Source organism: Triturus cristatus, chromosome 5_2 (assembly GCF_964204655.1).
Source record: "Triturus cristatus chromosome 5_2, aTriCri1.1, whole genome shotgun sequence".
Taxonomy (NCBI): domain Eukaryota; kingdom Metazoa; phylum Chordata; class Amphibia; order Caudata; family Salamandridae; genus Triturus; species Triturus cristatus.
In genome coordinates, this window is record NC_140588.1 from 576,483,398 (window position 1) to 576,504,671 (window position 21,274).

The 21,274-nt window shown below is 53.5% G+C and overlaps 9 non-coding genes across 9 annotated transcripts; all 9 read left to right on the plus strand.

Moving 5' to 3' along the window:
- Positions 1-75: 75 nt before the first annotated feature.
- Positions 76-158, plus strand: TRNAL-UAA (transfer RNA leucine (anticodon UAA)). The gene has a single exon. It is a non-coding gene; the product is annotated as a tRNA-Leu (tRNA).
- A 2,137-nt stretch (positions 159-2,295) lies between these two features.
- Positions 2,296-2,378, plus strand: TRNAL-UAA (transfer RNA leucine (anticodon UAA)). The gene has a single exon. It is a non-coding gene; the product is annotated as a tRNA-Leu (tRNA).
- A 2,143-nt stretch (positions 2,379-4,521) lies between these two features.
- On the plus strand, positions 4,522-4,604 carry TRNAL-UAA (transfer RNA leucine (anticodon UAA)). Its single transcript has one exon. It is a non-coding gene; the product is annotated as a tRNA-Leu (tRNA).
- A 2,137-nt stretch (positions 4,605-6,741) lies between these two features.
- On the plus strand, positions 6,742-6,824 carry TRNAL-UAA (transfer RNA leucine (anticodon UAA)). Its single transcript has one exon. It is a non-coding gene; the product is annotated as a tRNA-Leu (tRNA).
- A 2,149-nt stretch (positions 6,825-8,973) lies between these two features.
- Positions 8,974-9,056, plus strand: TRNAL-UAA (transfer RNA leucine (anticodon UAA)). Its single transcript has one exon. It is a non-coding gene; the product is annotated as a tRNA-Leu (tRNA).
- Positions 9,057-11,193: 2,137 nt separating this feature from the next.
- TRNAL-UAA (transfer RNA leucine (anticodon UAA)) lies at positions 11,194-11,276 on the plus strand. Its single transcript has one exon. It is a non-coding gene; the product is annotated as a tRNA-Leu (tRNA).
- Positions 11,277-13,425: 2,149 nt separating this feature from the next.
- Positions 13,426-13,508, plus strand: TRNAL-UAA (transfer RNA leucine (anticodon UAA)). Its single transcript has one exon. It is a non-coding gene; the product is annotated as a tRNA-Leu (tRNA).
- A 2,137-nt stretch (positions 13,509-15,645) lies between these two features.
- TRNAL-UAA (transfer RNA leucine (anticodon UAA)) lies at positions 15,646-15,728 on the plus strand. The gene has a single exon. It is a non-coding gene; the product is annotated as a tRNA-Leu (tRNA).
- A 4,369-nt stretch (positions 15,729-20,097) lies between these two features.
- Positions 20,098-20,180, plus strand: TRNAL-UAA (transfer RNA leucine (anticodon UAA)). The gene has a single exon. It is a non-coding gene; the product is annotated as a tRNA-Leu (tRNA).
- Positions 20,181-21,274: the final 1,094 nt, after the last annotated feature.

Here is a 21,274-nt window from a genome sequence, read left to right on the forward strand (position 1 = left end):
CACCTCTTGCTGGACAGCCTGCGCTGGAGCAGCCAGCATGAAAAGGGAGCTGAGTAAGGCAGGGCCTAGGGTCTCACCAGGGTGGCCGAGTGGTTAAGGCGTTGGACTTAAGATCCAATGGACAGTTGTCCGCATGGGTTCGAGCCCCATCCCTGGTATGGGTTTTCAGCGGGTGTGTAGGAACTTGCAGATGCTTTTGTAAAGCATTTTCCTCTGCCCTCCTCACCCTCCCAGTGCCCTTCCTTAACAGTCCCAATTCACGTCTCAGCTGTGGGGTCTGCTGCTACTCTGCACTTAGCATGGATGCTTCCCAAAGCAATGCAGTGCCACCTACGCAGAGCCCCTGCTTAGAGAAATACACCTCCTATGTCTTTTCCCACTGAAGGGAGCAGGAGGAAGTACTTGCTTCCTGGGGAACATGGGCCTGCCACTGGAATTTGTTAACCCGCCTCTTGCGGATTTCTCCCCTTTCTTTGATTTACACCTGCAGGCTCTCCCTTGCCATCGGAGCAGGATCTGCTGATGCAGGCCCGGCAGGATCAAATGTGCAAAGGCTTGTCCCCAGGCCTCGGGAAAAAATTGAGCAGAGATTCCCACCTCCGCCTCCTCTTGCCTTCCGAACGGGCTTCCAAACGGGCAATGCCCTGACGGGTCCCCCACGCCCCATCCTGCCCATGCCCACACCCCTGTATATGAGGGTGACCCATGTCCCTCACCCTCCATGCTCGAACGGAAGACACGTGTGTCCTGAGGGGAGCGCCAGACAGGCATTTCTCCGGCCAGGCAGACCCCTGCAGCACCCGTTAGGCTCCAAAGCCTGTACATTCCCAAGATGCCACTGGTCACTATGCAAATCAGACAGCCCTGGCCACACCCTCTCCGCCGCTGGGCTCTGCTGCTTTCGGTACGTGCAGCTCAGCTTTTTCTTACCCTGAACCAGACTTCCGTTTCAGCAAAAAGGTGGGTTGCAGTGGGTCCGGGATGCCATTTGGAGACAAAGCCTGCGGCCCTGTCAAAGATGACTTCCTGCCGCACACCATGTGGTCAGAAGCCTACGAAAAGAAGCGCACCTCGGAATACAGAATCTCACTTCCTCAAGAGCCTTGCACAAGAGATTTTCCTCCCGCCGAGGAAAGCAACTCAAAGGGAACCTTGCGAAAATCAAATTAGGAGCCAGATTGCGGGATGCTAGGCAAACTGTTTGTCAGAAAAGCAAATTCATTTTGAGAAGCCCTGACCTGCGGGAAGGAAAAGCATTCAAGGGCAGAAGAAGGACTGTTCCCTGACCGGGAATCGAACCCGGGCCGCGGCGGTGAGAGCGCAGAATCCTAACCACTAGACCACCAGGGAACCCAGAGCCATACAGCAAAAGTTCCTACACTGCTCTCCTAGTGACAAAGCTCATGGGGGCTGAAAGCATATTTTATTCTACAGCGAATATGAATCAGAACTTGAAAAAACACTCATGATTCCACCAGACTGTTTGTCACTTCCAAGCACAGGCCATCCCCTCCCCCGTGCTACTGAACCGACGAATTCCTGTACAATCGGGATCCCCGGGAAATCACAAGAGGGACACCTAGTGGCCGCTGATAGCTCAAAGACAGCTGGTACACCTTCTCACACCTACCTCGTTATTCAGCTTGCTGGAAGAATACATTGCGAATGACCGATTCAAGAGTGCAAGGGAGAAGAGTGCTCCAAAGTAGATGTATACATCGCAGCCGGGTTTTCCAGCAATTTACCTTTCTGATGAGCTGGTACTGCACTTTACGCCCACATAGAGCACCTGACTGGGTGGGGGACTGCGTGCGCATGAAGGTGGCTGAGGGCAATGGGAGCAAAGCAACCTGGGACACAGGGGACCCAGCCCCTTTCCTCTGCTTTCGTCTATAGGTCGGGGTGCCTTTTTAAGGACCTTCGATTAAAAAAAGCTGAGCTGCGTGGACAAATTACGCACGTCTACGTCTTAGAGGGATCTTCCCTGACCGGGAATCGAACCCGGGCCGCGGCGGTGAAAGCGCCGAATCCTAGCCACTAGACCACCAGGGAGGAGATGCTCTTGTGAGCCTGCCTTGCTCACTTCCTTATTGTGACTAAGCTAACTCCACTGTATAGATTGCCCATAAAGTACGAGTGGGGAAAAGTTAGGTGTCACACAGTGTGTTTGTCATAAGCAATTACCTTTATCCTCCTGCAAAAGCCTTTTTACTCTGCAATCACCTCTTGCTGGACAGCCTGCGCTGGAGCAGCCAGCATGAAAAGGGAGCTGAGTAAGGCAGGGCCTAGGGTCTCACCAGGGTGGCCGAGTGGTTAAGGCGTTGGACTTAAGATCCAATGGACAGTTGTCCGCATGGGTTCGAGCCCCATCCCTGGTATGGGTTTTCAGCGGGTGTGTAGGAACTTGCAGATGCTTTTTTAAAGCATTTTCCTCTGCCCTCCTCACCCTCCCAGTGCCCTTCCTTAACAGTCCCAATTCACGTCTCAGCTGTGGGGTCTGCTGCTACTCTGCACTTAGCATGGATGCTTCCCAAAGCAATGCAGTGCCACCTACGCAGAGCCCCTGCTTAGAGAAATACACCTCCTATGTCTTTTCCCACTGAAGGGAGCAGGAGGAAGTACTTGCTTCCTGGGGAACATGGGCCTGCCAGTGGAATTTGTTAACCCGCCTCTTGCGGATTTCTCCCCTTTCTTTGATTTACACCTGCAGGCTCTCCCTTGCCATCGGAGCAGGATCTGCTGATGCAGGCCCGGCTGGATCAAATGTGCAAAGGCTTGTCCCCAGGCCTCGGGAAAAAATTGAGCAGAGATTCCCGCCTCCGCCTCCGCCTCCTCTTGCCTTCCGAACGGGCTTCCAAACGGGCAATGCCCTGACGGGTCCCCCACGCCCCATCCTGCCCATGCCCACACCCCTGTATATGAGGGTGACCCATGTCCCTCACCCTCCATGCTCGAACGGAAGACACGTGTGTCCTGAGGGGAGCGCCAGACAGGCATTTCTCCGGCCAGGCAGACCCCTGCAGCACCCGTTAAGCTCCAAAGCCTGTACATTCCCAAGATGCCACTGGTCACTATGCAAATCAGACAGCCCTGGCCACACCCTCTCCGCCGCTGGGCTCTGCTGCTTTCGGTACGTGCAGCTCAGCTTTCTATTACCCTGAACCAGACTTCCGTTTCAGCAAAAAGGTGGGTTGCAGTGCGTCCGGGATGCCATTTGGAGATAAAGCCTGCGGCCCTGTCAAAGATGACTTCCTGCCGCACACCATGTGGTCAGAAGCCTACGAAAAGAAGCGCACCTCGGAATACAGAATCTCACTTCCTCAAGAGCCTTGCACAAGAGATTTTCCTCCCGCCGAGGAAAGCAACTCAAAGGGAACCTTGCGAAAATCAAATTAGGAGCCAGATTGCGGGATGCTAGGCAAACTGTTTGTCAGAAAAGCAAATTCATTTTGAGAAGCCCTGACCTGCGGGAAGGAAAAGCATTCAAGGGCAGAAGAAGGACTGTTCCCTGACCGGGAATCGAACCCAGGCCGCGGTGGTGAGAGCGCCGAATCCTAACCACTAGACCACCAGGGAACCCACAGCCATACTGCAAAAGTTCCTACACTGCTCTCCTAGTGACAAAGCTCATGGGGGCTGAAAGCATATTTTATTCTACAGCGAATATGAATCAGAACTTGAAAAAACACTCATGATTCCACCAGACTGTTTGTCACTTCCAAGCACAGGCCATCCCCTCCCCCGTGCTACTGAACCGACGAATTCCTGTACAATCGGGATCCCCGGGAAATCACAAGAGGGACACCTAGTGGCCGCTGATAGCTCAAAGACAGCTGGTACACCTTCTCACACCTACCTCGTTATTCAGCTTGCTGGAAGAATACATTGCGAATGACCGATTCAAGAGTGCAAGGGAGAAGAGTGCTCCAAAGTAGATGTATACATCGCAGCCGGGTTTTCCAGCAATTTACCTTTCTGATGAGCTGGTACTGCACTTTACGCCCACATAGAGCACCTGACTGGGTGGGGGACTGCGTGCGCATGAAGGTGGCTGAGGGCAATGGGAGCAAAGCAACCTGGGACACAGGGGACCCAGCCCCTTTCCTCTGCTTTCGTCTATAGGTCGGGGTGCCTTTTTAAGGACCTTCGATTAAAAAAAGCTGAGCTGCGTGGACAAATTACGCACGTCTACGTCTTAGAGAGATCTTCCCTGACCGGGAATCGAACCCGGGCCGCGGCGGTGAAAGCGCCAAATCCTAGCCACTAGACCACCAGGGAGGAGATGCTCTTGTGAGCCTGCCTTGCTCACTTCCTTATTGTGACTAAGCTAACTCCACTGTATAGATTGCCCATAAAGTACGAGTGGGGAAAAGTTAGGTGTCACACAGTGTGTTTGTCATAAGCAATTACCTTTATCCTCCTGCAAAAGCCTTTTTACTCTGCAATCACCTCTTGCTGGACAGCCTGCGCTGGAGCAGCCAGCATGAAAAGGGAGCTGAGTAAGGCAGGGCCTAGGGTCTCACCAGGGTGGCCGAGTGGTTAAGGCGTTGGACTTAAGATCCAATGGACAGTTGTCCGCATGGGTTCGAGCCCCATCCCTGGTATGGGTTTTCAGCGGGTGTGTAGGAACTTGCAGATGCTTTTGTAAAGCATTTTCCTCTGCCCTCCTCACCCTCCCAGTGCCCTTCCTTAACAGTCCCAATTCACGTCTCAGCTGTGGGGTCTGCTGCTACTCTGCACTTAGCATGGATGCTTCCCAAAGCAATGCAGTGCCACCTACGCAGAGCCCCTGCTTAGAGAAATACACCTCCTATGTCTTTTCCCACTGAAGGGAGCAGGAGGAAGTACTTGCTTCCTGGGGAACATGGGCCTGCCACTGGAATTTGTTAACCCGCCTCTTGCGGATTTCTCCCCTTTCTTTGATTTACACCTGCAGGCTCTCCCTTGCCATCGGAGCAGGATCTGCTGATGCAGGCCCGGCAGGATCAAATGTGCAAAGGCTTGTCCCCAGGCCTCGGGAAAAAATTGAGCAGAGATTCCCACCTCCGCCTCCTCTTGCCTTCCGAACGGGCTTCCAAACGGGCAATGCCCTGACGGGTCCCCCACGCCCCATCCTGCCCATGCCCACACCCCTGTATATGAGGGTGACCCATGTCCCTCACCCTCCATGCTCGAACGGAAGACACGTGTGTCCTGAGGGGAGCGCCAGACAGGCATTTCTCCGGCCAGGCAGACCCCTGCAGCACCCGTTAGGCTCCAAAGCCTGTACATTCCCAAGATGCCACTGGTCACTATGCAAATCAGACAGCCCTGGCCACACCCTCTCCGCCGCTGGGCTCTGCTGCTTTCGGTACGTGCAGCTCAGCTTTTTCTTACCCTGAACCAGACTTCCATTTCAGCAAAAAGGTGGGTTGCAGTGGGTCCGGGATGCCATTTGGAGACAAAGCCTGCGGCCCTGTCAAAGATGACTTCCTGCCGCACACCATGTGGTCAGAAGCCTACGAAAAGAAGCGCACCTCGGAATACAGAATCTCACTTCCTCAAGAGCCTTGCACAAGAGATTTTCCTCCCGCCGAGGAAAGCAACTCAAAGGGAACCTTGCGAAAATCAAATTAGGAGCCAGATTGCGGGATGCTAGGCAAACTGTTTGTCAGAAAAGCAAATTCATTTTGAGAAGCCCTGACCTGCGGGAAGGAAAAGCATTCAAGGGCAGAAGAAGGACTGTTTCCTGACCGGGAATCGAACCCGGGCCGCGGCGGTGAGAGCGCAGAATCCTAACCACTAGACCACCAGGGAACCCAGAGCCATACAGCAAAAGTTCCTACACTGCTCTCCTAGTGACAAAGCTCATGGGGGCTGAAAGCATATTTTATTCTACAGCGAATATGAATCAGAACTTGAAAAAACACTCATGATTCCACCAGACTGTTTGTCACTTCCAAGCACAGGCCATCCCCTCCCCCGTGCTACTGAACCGACGAATTCCTGTACAATCGGGATCCCCGGGAAATCACAAGAGGGACACCTAGTGGCCGCTGATAGCTCAAAGACAGCTGGTACACCTTCTCACACCTACCTCGTTATTCAGCTTGCTGGAAGAATACATTGCGAATGACCGATTCAAGAGTGCAAGGGAGAAGAGTGCTCCAAAGTAGATGTATACATCGCAGCCGGGTTTTCCAGCAATTTACCTTTCTGATGAGCTGGTACTGCACTTTACGCCCACATAGAGCACCTGACTGGGTGGGGGACTGCGTGCGCATGAAGGTGGCTGAGGGCAATGGGAGCAAAGCAACCTGGGACACAGGGGACCCAGCCCCTTTCCTCTGCTTTCGTCTATAGGTCGGGGTGCCTTTTTAAGGACCTTCGATTAAAAAAAGCTGAGCTGCGTGGACAAATTACGCACGTCTACGTCTTAGAGGGATCTTCCCTGACCGGGAATCGAACCCGGGCCGCGGCGGTGAAAGCGCCGAATCCTAGCCACTAGACCACCAGGGAGGAGATGTTCTTGTGAGCCTGCCTTGCTCACTTCCTTATTGTGACTAAGCTAACTCCACTGTATAGATTGCCCATAAAGTACGAGTGGGGAAAAGTTAGGTGTCACACAGTGTGTTTGTCATAAGCAATTACCTTTATCCTCCTGCAAAAGCCTTTTTACTCTGCAATCACCTCTTGCTGGACAGCCTGCGCTGGAGCAGCCAGCATGAAAAGGGAGCTGAGTAAGGCAGGGCCTAGGGTCTCACCAGGGTGGCCGAGTGGTTAAGGCGTTGGACTTAAGATCCAATGGACAGTTGTCCGCATGGGTTCGAGCCCCATCCCTGGTATGGGTTTTCAGCGGGTGTGTAGGAACTTGCAGATGCTTTTTTAAAGCATTTTCCTCTGCCCTCCTCACCCTCCCAGTGCCCTTCCTTAACAGTCCCAATTCACGTCTCAGCTGTGGGGTCTGCTGCTACTCTGCACTTAGCATGGATGCTTCCCAAAGCAATGCAGTGCCACCTACGCAGAGCCCCTGCTTAGAGAAATACACCTCCTATGTCTTTTCCCACTGAAGGGAGCAGGAGGAAGTACTTGCTTCCTGGGGAACATGGGCCTGCCACTGGAATTTGTTAACCCGCCTCTTGAGGATTTCTCCCCTTTCTTTGATTTACACCTGCAGGCTCTCCCTTGCCATCGGAGCAGGATCTGCTGATGCAGGCCCGGCAGGATCAAATGTGCAAAGGCTTGTCCCCAGGCCTCGGGAAAAAATTGAGCAGAGATTCCCGCCTCCGCCTCCGCCTCCGCCTCCTCTTGCCTTCCGAACGGGCTTCCAAACGGGCAATGCCCTGACGGGTCCCCCACGCCCCATCCTGCCCATGCCCACACCCCTGTATATGAGGGTGACCCATGTCCCTCACCCTCCATGCTCGAACGGAAGACACGTGTGTCCTGAGGGGAGCGCCAGACAGGCATTTCTCCGGCCAGGCAGACCCCTGCAGCACCCGTTAGGCTCCAAAGCCTGTACATTCCCAAGATGCCACTGGTCACTATGCAAATCAGACAGCCCTGGCCACACCCTCTCCGCCGCTGGGCTCTGCTGCTTTCGGTACGTGCAGCTCAGCTTTTTCTTACCCTGAACCAGACTTCCGTTTCAGCAAAAAGGTGGGTTGCAGTGGGTCCGGGATGCCATTTGGAGACAAAGCCTGCGGCCCTGTCAAAGATGACTTCCTGCCGCACACCATGTGGTCAGAAGCCTACGAAAAGAAGCGCACCTCGGAATACAGAATCTCACTTCCTCAAGAGCCTTGCACAAGAGATTTTCCTCCCGCCGAGGAAAGCAACTCAAAGGGAACCTTGCGAAAATCAAATTAGGAGCCAGATTGCGGGATGCTAGGCAAACTGTTTGTCAGAAAAGCAAATTCATTTTGAGAAGCCCTGACCTGCGGGAAGGAAAAGCATTCAAGGGCAGAAGAAGGACTGTTCCCTGACCAGGAATCGAACCCGGGCCGCGGCGGTGAGAGCGCAGAATCCTAACCACTAGACCACCAGGGAACCCAGAGCCATACAGCAAAAGTTCCTACACTGCTCTCCTAGTGACAAAGCTCATGGGGGCTGAAAGCATATTTTATTCTACAGCGAATATGAATCAGAACTTGAAAAAACACTCATGATTCCACCAGACTGTTTGTCACTTCCAAGCACAGGCCATCCCCTCCCCCGTGCTACTGAACCGACGAATTCCTGTACAATCGGGATCCCCGGGAAATCACAAGAGGGACACCTAGTGGCCGCTGATAGCTCAAAGACAGCTGGTACACCTTCTCACACCTACCTCGTTATTCAGCTTGCTGGAAGAATACATTGCGAATGACCGATTCAAGAGTGCAAGGGAGAAGAGTGCTCCAAAGTAGATGTATACATCGCAGCCGGGTTTTCCAGCAATTTACCTTTCTGATGAGCTGGTACTGCACTTTACGCCCACATAGAGCACCTGACTGGGTGGGGGACTGCGTGCGCATGAAGGTGGCTGAGGGCAATGGGAGCAAAGCAACCTGGGACACAGGGGACCCAGCCCCTTTCCTCTGCTTTCGTCTATAGGTCGGGGTGCCTTTTTAAGGACCTTCGATTAAAAAAAGCTGAGCTGCGTGGACAAATTACGCACGTCTACGTCTTAGAGGGATCTTCCCTGACCGGGAATCGAACCCGGGCCGCGGCGGTGAAAGCGCCGAATCCTAGCCACTAGACCACCAGGGAGGAGATGCTCTTGTGAGCCTGCCTTGCTCACTTCCTTATTGTGACTAAGCTAACTCCACTGTATAGATTGCCCATAAAGTACGAGTGGGGAAAAGTTAGGTGTCACACAGTGTGTTTGTCATAAGCAATTACCTTTATCCTCCTGCAAAAGCCTTTTTACTCTGCAATCACCTCTTGCTGGACAGCCTGCGCTGGAGCAGCCAGCATGAAAAGGGAGCTGAGTAAGGCAGGGCCTAGGGTCTCACCAGGGTGGCCGAGTGGTTAAGGCGTTGGACTTAAGATCCAATGGACAGTTGTCCGCATGGGTTCGAGCCCCATCCCTGGTATGGGTTTTCAGCGGGTGTGTAGGAACTTGCAGATGCTTTTGTAAAGCATTTTCCTCTGCCCTCCTCACCCTCCCAGTGCCCTTCCTTAACAGTCCCAATTCACGTCTCAGCTGTGGGGTCTGCTGCTACTCTGCACTTAGCATGGATGCTTCCCAAAGCAATGCAGTGCCACCTACGCAGAGCCCCTGCTTAGAGAAATACACCTCCTATGTCTTTTCCCACTGAAGGGAGCAGGAGGAAGTACTTGCTTCCTGGGGAACATGGGCCTGCCACTGGAATTTGTTAACCCGCCTCTTGCGGATTTCTCCCCTTTCTTTGATTTACACCTGCAGGCTCTCCCTTGCCATCGGAGCAGGATCTGCTGATGCAGGCCCGGCAGGATCAAATGTGCAAAGGCTTGTCCCCAGGCCTCGGGAAAAAATTGAGCAGAGATTCCCACCTCCGCCTCCTCTTGCCTTCCGAACGGGCTTCCAAACGGGCAATGCCCTGACGGGTCCCCCACGCCCCATCCTGCCCATGCCCACACCCCTGTATATGAGGGTGACCCATGTCCCTCACCCTCCATGCTCGAACGGAAGACACGTGTGTCCTGAGGGGAGCGCCAGACAGGCATTTCTCCGGCCAGGCAGACCCCTGCAGCACCCGTTAGGCTCCAAAGCCTGTACATTCCCAAGATGCCACTGGTCACTATGCAAATCAGACAGCCCTGGCCACACCCTCTCCGCCGCTGGGCTCTGCTGCTTTCGGTACGTGCAGCTCAGCTTTTTCTTACCCTGAACCAGACTTCCGTTTCAGCAAAAAGGTGGGTTGCAGTGCGTCCGGGATGCCATTTGGAGATAAAGCCTGCGGCACTGTCAAAGATGACTTCCTGCCGCACACCATGTGGTCAGAAGCCTACGAAAAGAAGCGCACCTCGGAATACAGAATCTCACTTCCTCAAGAGCCTTGCACAAGAGATTTTCCTCCCGCCGAGGAAAGCAACTCAAAGGGAACCTTGCGAAAATCAAATTAGGAGCCAGATTGCGGGATGCTAGGCAAACTGTTTGTCAGAAAAGCAAATTCATTTTGAGAAGCCCTGACCTGCGGGAAGGAAAAGCATTCAAGGGCAGAAGAAGGACTGTTCCCTGACCGGGAATCGAACCCAGGCCGCGGTGGTGAGAGCGCCGAATCCTAACCACTAGACCACCAGGGAACCCACAGCCATACTGCAAAAGTTCCTACACTGCTCTCCTAGTGACAAAGCTCATGGGGGCTGAAAGCATATTTTATTCTACAGCGAATATGAATCAGAACTTGAAAAAACACTCATGATTCCACCAGACTGTTTGTCACTTCCAAGCACAGGCCATCCCCTCCCCCGTGCTACTGAACCGACGAATTCCTGTACAATCGGGATCCCCGGGAAATCACAAGAGGGACACCTAGTGGCCGCTGATAGCTCAAAGACAGCTGGTACACCTTCTCACACCTACCTCGTTATTCAGCTTGCTGGAAGAATACATTGCGAATGACCGATTCAAGAGTGCAAGGGAGAAGAGTGCTCCAAAGTAGATGTATACATCGCAGCCGGGTTTTCCAGCAATTTACCTTTCTGATGAGCTGGTACTGCACTTTACGCCCACATAGACCACCTGACTGGGTGGGGGACTGCGTGCGCATGAAGGTGGCTGAGGGCAATGGGAGCAAAGCAACCTGGGACACAGGGGACCCAGCCCCTTTCCTCTGCTTTCGTCTATAGGTCGGGGTGCCTTTTTAAGGACCTTCGATTAAAAAAAGCTGAGCTGCGTGGACAAATTACGCACGTCTACGTCTTAGAGGGATCTTCCCTGACCGGGAATCGAACCCGGGCCGCGGCGGTGAAAGCGCCGAATCCTAGCCACTAGACCACCAGGGAGGAGATGTTCTTGTGAGCCTGCCTTGCTCACTTCCTTATTGTGACTAAGCTAACTCCACTGTATAGATTGCCCATAAAGTACGAGTGGGGAAAAGTTAGGTGTCACACAGTGTGTTTGTCATAAGCAATTACCTTTATCCTCCTGCAAAAGCCTTTTTACTCTGCAATCACCTCTTGCTGGACAGCCTGCGCTGGAGCAGCCAGCATGAAAAGGGAGCTGAGTAAGGCAGGGCCTAGGGTCTCACCAGGGTGGCCGAGTGGTTAAGGCGTTGGACTTAAGATCCAATGGACAGTTGTCCGCATGGGTTCGAGCCCCATCCCTGGTATGGGTTTTCAGCGGGTGTGTAGGAACTTGCAGATGCTTTTTTAAAGCATTTTCCTCTGCCCTCCTCACCCTCCCAGTGCCCTTCCTTAACAGTCCCAATTCACGTCTCAGCTGTGGGGTCTGCTGCTACTCTGCACTTAGCATGGATGCTTCCCAAAGCAATGCAGTGCCACCTACGCAGAGCCCCTGCTTAGAGAAATACACCTCCTATGTCTTTTCCCACTGAAGGGAGCAGGAGGAAGTACTTGCTTCCTGGGGAACATGGGCCTGCCACTGGAATTTGTTAACCCGCCTCTTGAGGATTTCTCCCCTTTCTTTGATTTACACCTGCAGGCTCTCCCTTGCCATCGGAGCAGGATCTGCTGATGCAGGCCCGGCAGGATCAAATGTGCAAAGGCTTGTCCCCAGGCCTCGGGAAAAAATTGAGCAGAGATTCCCGCCTCCGCCTCCGCCTCCGCCTCCTCTTGCCTTCCGAACGGGCTTCCAAACGGGCAATGCCCTGACGGGTCCCCCACGCCCCATCCTGCCCATGCCCACACCCCTGTATATGAGGGTGACCCATGTCCCTCACCCTCCATGCTCGAACGGAAGACACGTGTGTCCTGAGGGGAGCGCCAGACAGGCATTTCTCCGGCCAGGCAGACCCCTGCAGCACCCGTTAGGCTCCAAAGCCTGTACATTCCCAAGATGCCACTGGTCACTATGCAAATCAGACAGCCCTGGCCACACCCTCTCCGCCGCTGGGCTCTGCTGCTTTCGGTACGTGCAGCTCAGCTTTTTCTTACCCTGAACCAGACTTCCGTTTCAGCAAAAAGGTGGGTTGCAGTGGGTCCGGGATGCCATTTGGAGACAAAGCCTGCGGCCCTGTCAAAGATGACTTCCTGCCGCACACCATGTGGTCAGAAGCCTACGAAAAGAAGCGCACCTCGGAATACAGAATCTCACTTCCTCAAGAGCCTTGCACAAGAGATTTTCCTCCCGCCGAGGAAAGCAACTCAAAGGGAACCTTGCGAAAATCAAATTAGGAGCCAGATTGCGGGATGCTAGGCAAACTGTTTGTCAGAAAAGCAAATTCATTTTGAGAAGCCCTGACCTGCGGGAAGGAAAAGCATTCAAGGGCAGAAGAAGGACTGTTCCCTGACCGGGAATCGAACCCGGGCCGCGGCGGTGAGAGCGCAGAATCCTAACCACTAGACCACCAGGGAACCCAGAGCCATACAGCAAAAGTTCCTACACTGCTCTCCTAGTGACAAAGCTCATGGGGGCTGAAAGCATATTTTATTCTACAGCGAATATGAATCAGAACTTGAAAAAACACTCATGATTCCACCAGACTGTTTGTCACTTCCAAGCACAGGCCATCCCCTCCCCCGTGCTACTGAACCGACGAATTCCTGTACAATCGGGATCCCCGGGAAATCACAAGAGGGACACCTAGTGGCCGCTGATAGCTCAAAGACAGCTGGTACACCTTCTCACACCTACCTCGTTATTCAGCTTGCTGGAAGAATACATTGCGAATGACCGATTCAAGAGTGCAAGGGAGAAGAGTGCTCCAAAGTAGATGTATACATCGCAGCCGGGTTTTCCAGCAATTTACCTTTCTGATGAGCTGGTACTGCACTTTACGCCCACATAGAGCACCTGACTGGGTGGGGGACTGCGTGCGCATGAAGGTGGCTGAGGGCAATGGGAGCAAAGCAACCTGGGACACAGGGGACCCAGCCCCTTTCCTCTGCTTTCGTCTATAGGTCGGGGTGCCTTTTTAAGGACCTTCGATTAAAAAAAGCTGAGCTGCGTGGACAAATTACGCACGTCTACGTCTTAGAGGGATCTTCCCTGACCGGGAATCGAACCCGGGCCGCGGCGGTGAAAGCGCCGAATCCTAGCCACTAGACCACCAGGGAGGAGATGCTCTTGTGAGCCTGCCTTGCTCACTTCCTTATTGTGACTAAGCTAACTCCACTGTATAGATTGCCCATAAAGTACGAGTGGGGAAAAGTTAGGTGTCACACAGTGTGTTTGTCATAAGCAATTACCTTTATCCTCCTGCAAAAGCCTTTTTACTCTGCAATCACCTCTTGCTGGACAGCCTGCGCTGGAGCAGCCAGCATGAAAAGGGAGCTGAGTAAGGCAGGGCCTAGGGTCTCACCAGGGTGGCCGAGTGGTTAAGGCGTTGGACTTAAGATCCAATGGACAGTTGTCCGCATGGGTTCGAGCCCCATCCCTGGTATGGGTTTTCAGCGGGTGTGTAGGAACTTGCAGATGCTTTTGTAAAGCATTTTCCTCTGCCCTCCTCACCCTCCCAGTGCCCTTCCTTAACAGTCCCAATTCACGTCTCAGCTGTGGGGTCTGCTGCTACTCTGCACTTAGCATGGATGCTTCCCAAAGCAATGCAGTGCCACCTACGCAGAGCCCCTGCTTAGAGAAATACACCTCCTATGTCTTTTCCCACTGAAGGGAGCAGGAGGAAGTACTTGCTTCCTGGGGAACATGGGCCTGCCACTGGAATTTGTTAACCCGCCTCTTGCGGATTTCTCCCCTTTCTTTGATTTACACCTGCAGGCTCTCCCTTGCCATCGGAGCAGGATCTGCTGATGCAGGCCCGGCAGGATCAAATGTGCAAAGGCTTGTCCCCAGGCCTCGGGAAAAAATTGAGCAGAGATTCCCACCTCCGCCTCCTCTTGCCTTCCGAACGGGCTTCCAAACGGGCAATGCCCTGACGGGTCCCCCACGCCCCATCCTGCCCATGCCCACACCCCTGTATATGAGGGTGACCCATGTCCCTCACCCTCCATGCTCGAACGGAAGACACGTGTGTCCTGAGGGGAGCGCCAGACAGGCATTTCTCCGGCCAGGCAGACCCCTGCAGCACCCGTTAGGCTCCAAAGCCTGTACATTCCCAAGATGCCACTGGTCACTATGCAAATCAGACAGCCCTGGCCACACCCTCTCCGCCGCTGGGCTCTGCTGCTTTCGGTACGTGCAGCTCAGCTTTTTCTTACCCTGAACCAGACTTCCGTTTCAGCAAAAAGGTGGGTTGCAGTGCGTCCGGGATGCCATTTGGAGATAAAGCCTGCGGCACTGTCAAAGATGACTTCCTGCCGCACACCATGTGGTCAGAAGCCTACGAAAAGAAGCGCACCTCGGAATACAGAATCTCACTTCCTCAAGAGCCTTGCACAAGAGATTTTCCTCCCGCCGAGGAAAGCAACTCAAAGGGAACCTTGCGAAAATCAAATTAGGAGCCAGATTGCGGGATGCTAGGCAAACTGTTTGTCAGAAAAGCAAATTCATTTTGAGAAGCCCTGACCTGCGGGAAGGAAAAGCATTCAAGGGCAGAAGAAGGACTGTTCCCTGACCGGGAATCGAACCCAGGCCGCGGTGGTGAGAGCGCCGAATCCTAACCACTAGACCACCAGGGAACCCACAGCCATACTGCAAAAGTTCCTACACTGCTCTCCTAGTGACAAAGCTCATGGGGGCTGAAAGCATATTTTATTCTACAGCGAATATGAATCAGAACTTGAAAAAACACTCATGATTCCACCAGACTGTTTGTCACTTCCAAGCACAGGCCATCCCCTCCCCCGTGCTACTGAACCGACGAATTCCTGTACAATCGGGATCCCCGGGAAATCACAAGAGGGACACCTAGTGGCCGCTGATAGCTCAAAGACAGCTGGTACACCTTCTCACACCTACCTCGTTATTCAGCTTGCTGGAAGAATACATTGCGAATGACCGATTCAAGAGTGCAAGGGAGAAGAGTGCTCCAAAGTAGATGTATACATCGCAGCCGGGTTTTCCAGCAATTTACCTTTCTGATGAGCTGGTACTGCACTTTACGCCCACATAGACCACCTGACTGGGTGGGGGACTGCGTGCGCATGAAGGTGGCTGAGGGCAATGGGAGCAAAGCAACCTGGGACACAGGGGACCCAGCCCCTTTCCTCTGCTTTCGTCTATAGGTCGGGGTGCCTTTTTAAGGACCTTCGATTAAAAAAAGCTGAGCTGCGTGGACAAATTACGCACGTCTACGTCTTAGAGAGATCTTCCCTGACCGCGAATCGAACCCGGGCCGCGGCGGTGACAGCGCCAAATCCTAGCCACTAGACCACCAGGGAGGAGATGCTCTTGTGAGCCTGCCTTGCTCACTTCCTTATTGTGACTAAGCTAACTCCACTGTATAGATTGCCCATAAAGTACGAGTGGGGAAAAGTTAGGTGTCACACAGTGTGTTTGTCATAAGCAATTACCTTTATCCTCCTGCAAAAGCCTTTTTACTCTGCAATCACCTCTTGCTGGACAGCCTGCGCTGGAGCAGCCAGCATGAAAAGGGAGCTGAGTAAGGCAGGGCCTAGGGTCTCACCAGGGTGGCCGAGTGGTTAAGGCGTTGGACTTAAGATCCAATGGACAGTTGTCCGCATGGGTTCGAGCCCCATCCCTGGTATGGGTTTTCAGCGGGTGTGTAGGAACTTGCAGATGCTTTTGTAAAGCATTTTCCTCTGCCCTCCTCACCCTCCCAGTGCCCTTCCTTAACAGTCCCAATTCACGTCTCAGCTGTGGGGTCTGCTGCTACTCTGCACTTAGCATGGATGCTTCCCAAAGCAATGCAGTGCCACCTACGCAGAGCCCCTGCTTAGAGAAATACACCTCCTATGTCTTTTCCCACTGAAGGGAGCAGGAGGAAGTACTTGCTTCCTGGGGAACATGGGCCTGCCACTGGAATTTGTTAACCCGCCTCTTGCGGATTTCTCCCCTTTCTTTGATTTACACCTGCAGGCTCTCCCTTGCCATCGGAGCAGGATCTGCTGATGCAGGCCCGGCAGGATCAAATGTGCAAAGGCTTGTCCCCAGGCCTCGGGAAAAAATTGAGCAGAGATTCCCACCTCCGCCTCCTCTTGCCTTCCGAACGGGCTTCCAAACGGGCAATGCCCTGACGGGTCCCCCACGCCCCATCCTGCCCATGCCCACACCCCTGTATATGAGGGTGACCCATGTCCCTCACCCTCCATGCTCGAACGGAAGACACGTGTGTCCTGAGGGGAGCGCCAGACAGGCATTTCTCCGGCCAGGCAGACCCCTGCAGCACCCGTTAGGCTCCAAAGCCTGTACATTCCCAAGATGCCACTGGTCACTATGCAAATCAGACAGCCCTGGCCACACCCTCTCCGCCGCTGGGCTCTGCTGCTTTCGGTACGTGCAGCTCAGCTTTTTCTTACCCTGAACCAGACTTCCATTTCAGCAAAAAGGTGGGTTGCAGTGGGTCCGGGATGCCATTTGGAGACAAAGCCTGCGGCCCTGTCAAAGATGACTTCCTGCCGCACACCATGTGGTCAGAAGCCTACGAAAAGAAGCGCACCTCGGAATACAGAATCTCACTTCCTCAAGAGCCTTGCACAAGAGATTTTCCTCCCGCCGAGGAAAGCAACTCAAAGGGAACCTTGCGAAAATCAAATTAGGAGCCAGATTGCGGGATGCTAGGCAAACTGTTTGTCAGAAAAGCAAATTCATTTTGAGAAGCCCTGACCTGCGGGAAGGAAAAGCATTCAAGGGCAGAAGAAGGACTGTTCCCTGACCGGGAATCGAACCCGGGCCGCAGCGGTGAGAGCGCAGAATCCTAACCACTAGACCACCAGGGAACCCAGAGCCATACAGCAAAAGTTCCTACACTGCTCTCCTAGTGACAAAGCTCATGGGGGCTGAAAGCATATTTTATTCTACAGCGAATATGAATCAGAACTTGAAAAAACACTCATGATTCCACCAGACTGTTTGTCACTTCCAAGCACAGGCCATCCCCTCCCCCGTGCTACTGAACTGACGAATTCCTGTACAATCGGGATCCCCGGGAAATCACAAGAGGGACACCTAGTGGCCGCTGATAGCTCAAAGACAGCTGGTACACCTTCTCACACCTACCTCGTTATTCAGCTTGCTGGAAGAATACATTGCGAATGACCGATTCAAGAGTGCAAGGGAGAAGAGTGCTCCAAAGTAGATGTATACATCGCAGCCGGGTTTTCCAGCAATTTACCTTTCTGATGAGCTGGTACTGCACTTTACGCCCACATAGAGCACCTGACTGGGTGGGGGACTGCGTGCGCATGAAGGTGGCTGAGGGCAATGGGAGCAAAGCAACCTGGGACACAGGGGACCCAGCCCCTTTCCTCTGCTTTCGTCTATAGGTCGGGGTGCCTTTTTAAGGACCTTCGATTAAAAAAAGCTGAGCTGCGTGGACAAATTACGCACGTCTACGTCTTAGGCGGATCTTCCCTGACCGGGAATCGAACCCGGGCCGCGGCGGTGAAAGCGCCGAATCCTAGCCACTAGACCACCAGGGAGGAGATGCTCTTGTGAGCCTGCCTTGCTCACTTCCTTATTGTGACTAAGCTAACTCCACTGTATAGATTGCCCATAAAGTACGAGTGGGGAAAAGTTAGGTGTCACACAGTGTGTTTGTCATAAGCAATTACCTTTATCCTCCTGCAAAAGCCTTTTTACTCTGCAATCACCTCTTGCTGGACAGCCTGCGCTGGAGCAGCCAGCATGAAAAGGGAGCTGAGTAAGGCAGGGCCTAGGGTCTCACCAGGGTGGCCGAGTGGTTAAGGCGTTGGACTTAAGATCCAATGGACAGTTGTCCGCATGGGTTTGAGCCCCATCCCTGGTATGGGTTTTCAGCGGGTGTGTAGGAACTTGCAGATGCTTTTTTAAAGCATTTTCCTCTGCCCTCCTCACCCTCCCAGTGCCCTTCCTTAACAGTCCCAATTCACGTCTCAGCTGTGGGGTCTGCTGCTACTCTGCACTTAGCATGGATGCTTCCCAAAGCAATGCAGTGCCACCTACGCAGAGCCCCTGCTTAGAGAAATACACCTCCTATGTCTTTTCCCACTGAAGGGAGCAGGAGGAAGTACTTGCTTCCTGGGGAACATGGGCCTGCCACTGGAATTTGTTATCCCGCCTCTTGAGGATTTCTCCCCTTTCTTTGATTTACACCTGCAGGCTCTCCCTTGCCATCGGAGCAGGATCTGCTGATGCAGGCCCGGCAGGATCAAATGTGCAAAGGCTTGTCCCCAGGCCTCGGGAAAAAATTGAGCAGAGATTCCCGCCTCCGCCTCCGCCTCCGCCTCCTCTTGCCTTCCGAACGGGCTTCCAAACGGGCAATGCCCTGACGGGTCCCCCACGCCCCATCCTGCCCATGCCCACACCCCTGTATATGAGGGTGACCCATGTCCCTCACCCTCCATGCTCGAACGGAAGACACGTGTGTCCTGAGGGGAGCGCCAGACAGGCATTTCTCCGGCCAGGCAGACCCCTGCAGCACCCGTTAGGCTCCAAAGCCTGTACATTCCCAAGATGCCACTGGTCACTATGCAAATCAGACAGCCCTGGCCACACCCTCTCCGCCGCTGGGCTCTGCTGCTTTCGGTACGTGCAGCTCAGCTTTTTCTTACCCTGAACCAGACTTCCGTTTCAGCAAAAAGGTGGGTTGCAGTGGGTCCGGGATGCCATTTGGAGACAAAGCCTGCGGCCCTGTCAAAGATGACTTCCTGCCGCACACCATGTGGTCAGAAGCCTACGAAAAGAAGCGCACCTCGGAATACAGAATCTCACTTCCTCAAGAGCCTTGCACAAGAGATTTTCCTCCCGCCGAGGAAAGCAACTCAAAGGGAACCTTGCGAAAATCAAATTAGGAGCCAGATTGCGGGATGCTAGGCAAACTGTTTGTCAGAAAAGCAAATTCATTTTGAGAAGCCCTGACCTGCGGGAAGGAAAAGCATTCAAGGGCAGAAGAAGGACTGTTCCCTGACCGGGAATCGAACCCGGGCCGCGGCGGTGAGAGCGCAGAATCCTAACCACTAGACCACCAGGGAACCCAGAGCCATACAGCAAAAGTTCCTACACTGCTCTCCTAGTGACAAAGCTCATGGGGGCTGAAAGCATATTTTATTCTACAGCGAATATGAATCAGAACTTGAAAAAACACTCATGATTCCACCAGACTGTTTGTCACTTCCAAGCACAGGCCATCCCCTCCCCCGTGCTACTGAACCGACGAATTCCTGTACAATCGGGATCCCCGGGAAATCACAAGAGGGACACCTAGTGGCCGCTGATAGCTCAAAGACAGCTGGTACACCTTCTCACACCTACCTCGTTATTCAGCTTGCTGGAAGAATACATTGCGAATGACCGATTCAAGAGTGCAAGGGAGAAGAGTGCTCCAAAGTAGATGTATACATCGCAGCCGGGTTTTCCAGCAATTTACCTTTCTGATGAGCTGGTACTGCACTTTACGCCCACATAGAGCACCTGACTGGGTGGGGGACTGCGTGCGCATGAAGGTGGCTGAGGGCAATGGGAGCAAAGCAACCTGGGACACAGGGGACCCAGCCCCTTTCCTCTGCTTTCGTCTATAGGTCGGGGTGCCTTTTTAAGGACCTTCGATTAAAAAAACCTGAGCTGCGTGGACAAATTACGCACGTCTACGTCTTAGAGGGATCTTCCCTTACCGGGAATCGAACCCGGGCCGCGGCGGTGAAAGCGCCGAATCCTAGCCACTAGACCACCAGGGAGGAGATGCTCTTGTGAGCCTGCCTTGCTCACTTCCTTATTGTGACTAAGCTAACTCCACTGTATAGATTGCCCATAAAGTACGAGTGGGGAAAAGTTAGGTGTCACACAGTGTGTTTGTCATAAGCAATTACCTTTATCCTCCTGCAAAAGCCTTTTTACTCTGCAATCACCTCTTGCTGGACAGCCTGCGCTGGAGCAGCCAGCATGAAAAGGGAGCTGAGTAAGGCAGGGCCTAGGGTCTCACCAGGGTGGCCGAGTGGTTAAGGCGTTGGACTTAAGATCCAATGGACAGTTGTCCGCATGGGTTCGAGCCCCATCCCTGGTATGGGTTTTCAGCGGGTGTGTAGGAACTTGCAGATGCTTTTTTAAAGCATTTTCCTCTGCCCTCCTCACCCTCCCAGTGCCCTTCCTTAACAGTCCCAATTCACGTCTCAGCTGTGGGGTCTGCTGCTACTCTGCACTTAGCATGGATGCTTCTCAAAGCAATGCAGTGCCACCTACGCAGAGCCCCTGCTTAGAGAAATACACCTCCTATGTCTTTTCCCACTGAAGGGAGCAGGAGGAAGTACTTGCTTCCTGGGGAACATGGGCCTGCCACTGGAATTTGTTAACCCGCCTCTTGCGGATTTCTCCCCTTTCTTTGATTTACACCTGCAGGCTCTCCCTTGCCATCGGAGCAGGATCTGCTGATGCAGGCCCGGCTGGATCAAATGTGCAAAGGCTTGTCCCCAGGCCTCGGGAAAAAATTGAGCAGAGATTCCCGCCTCCGCCTCCGCCTCCTCTTGCCTTCCGAACGGGCTTCCAAACGGGCAATGCCCTGACGGGTCCCCCACGCCCCATCCTGCCCATGCCCACACCCCTGTATATGAGGGTGACCCATGTCCCTCACCCTCCATGCTCGAACGGAAGACACGTGTGTCCTGAGGGGAGCGCCAGACAGGCATTTCTCCGGCCAGGCAGACCCCTGCAGCACCCGTTAGGCTCCAAAGCCTGTACATTCCCAAGATGCCACTGGTCACTATGCAAATCAGACAGCCCTGGCCACACCCTCTCCGCCGCTGGGCTCTGCTGCTTTCGGTACGTGCAGCTCAGCTTTTTCTTACCCTGAACCAGACTTCCGTTTCAGCAAAAAGGTGGGTTGCAGTGGGTCCGGGATGCCATTTGGAGACAAAGCCTGCGGCCCTGTCAAAGATGACTTCCTGCCGCACACCATGTGGTCAGAAGCCTACGAAAAGAAGCGCACCTCGGAATACAGAATCTCACTTCCTCAAGAGCCTTGCACAAGAGATTTTCCTCCCGCCGAGGAAAGCAACTCAAAGGGAACCTTGCGAAAATCAAATTAGGAGCCAGATTGCGGGATGCTAGGCAAACTGTTTGTCAGAAAAGCAAATTCATTTTGAGAAGCCCTGACCTGCGGGA